Here is a 1,579-nt window from a genome sequence, read left to right as displayed (position 1 = left end):
CCCTTCAGACACCTGATCTAGGAGGGGCACGAGGTAGGGTGTCCTTTCCTCTAAGGGTTCGAGGCCCTGGCCCACCACACCATCCCTACACTGGTTACCTAAAGCACTGCTATCTCTCTGGTTTTCCTTGTGTGCTTAGCACCGATGTTTTGAGTCATAGTTATGTTTCATTTTGTTTTGTTTTGCATGCAGAAAACAGATCATGACTTTTTAGGTTTTTATTTTTTAAAGCAACTAGCTGAGTGATTGACTTCAGAGGCTCTTTGCAAACATTCAAGCTGATCCTATTTTTGATTTAGTTCAAGAATGGCCCCATTTTGAAATCGGTCAAGTCCTTTGACCCTTGACAAAGTCAGGAAATGTACACAATAAGTTCTGGATCCTTGTGGTACAAATGCAATCTTAGAGGAGAAATTGAGCTTCTTGGGTATGCTGAGAAACAGAAGAGTGAAGTGGCTTTAGTTGATGCAAAGAAGATTTTAGTGCCAACACTGGTACAGGAGAAACTTGCAGAGCATTCTTGCAGAACATGGGTAGGTTGGCCCGCCTGACTTCTACAGTTGCTAACCACATACCCTCTGCAGGTACCTCTCCCTGGTGGCAGCCACCAGATGCTCTGTAGGCTCTGCTTTACGAAGTCCCTGCCATCAACCCCAGTGCACTTTGGCTCCTAGTACCCACTTCTGGCAACAGGTCTTTGCTTGGCTCCTAAGGCCCCTCTTTGTTTGTTCCTGGGCTCTGCTTGGCTGCCCCTCTCAGTTCATTGTATATCCTATGTTCTTCTTTTCTGAACTCTTGAACTGAGACTTTTTCTTTATCACCACTGCTATACTTCCTCTTCTCCTACTCCCTCACTGCTATTTATTTAAACTGCTTGCTCCTTTAGCCCATTTTCATGGCCTCAGTTGTTCTCCCAGTCTTTCAGCCTTCTCCTGGACTTCTTCCTCATGCAGCCTGAACCCATGGCCCATCACACACTGACATTTTTAACAGTATCCTGAACTTTCTCATCCCCTTTAATTTTTGCTGAAACTATTAACCATTCTCTGTTTACTGCATCAACCTATTTTTCGCTCCCTCTTCCCGGGCTGCTAAGCATGGCAGATTCATAGTTGACAGCCTCGGTTGGGCTCTCAGTATTGATTGGTATATCTTTGACTTGTTATTACTGATTTCCATTCATGCCCTTCATCTCTGCTCTCAGCAAATAACTGACCACCTTGCCCACTTCACAGAAGATGGGCCCTAAAGCAAGAACTTCCTTGCCCACTTGTTCTCCCCCTCCCATCTCTCTGTGTCTCTACCCTTCCTCCTCTTGCTCCTGCTTGGTGCTCTAATTCTTAAATCCTGCTATATGTTCTCCAAGACTTTGCTCTATCACTTGTCGCACTGCTCTCACTTTCTAGGGTCTTCAACCTCCCTCTCCATTTAGTTACATCTGCATAGCCTACAAACAAGCAAAGTTCTCCCCAGGATTAAAACAAAATTTCTTAGAGTCTGTTGCCCCTTACAGTTTTTCCTTGTCAGCCTAGCTTCTTTAAAAAAGAATCTTTTTCTTTGATTCTTCTCTGTCATTCTT

Source organism: Pteropus vampyrus, unplaced genomic scaffold (assembly GCF_000151845.1).
Source record: "Pteropus vampyrus isolate Shadow unplaced genomic scaffold, Pvam_2.0 Scaffold366, whole genome shotgun sequence".
Lineage (NCBI taxonomy): Eukaryota > Metazoa > Chordata > Mammalia > Chiroptera > Pteropodidae > Pteropus > Pteropus vampyrus.
The sequence above is the reverse complement of the archived record's forward strand: the minus strand, read 5'-3'. Positions refer to the sequence as shown.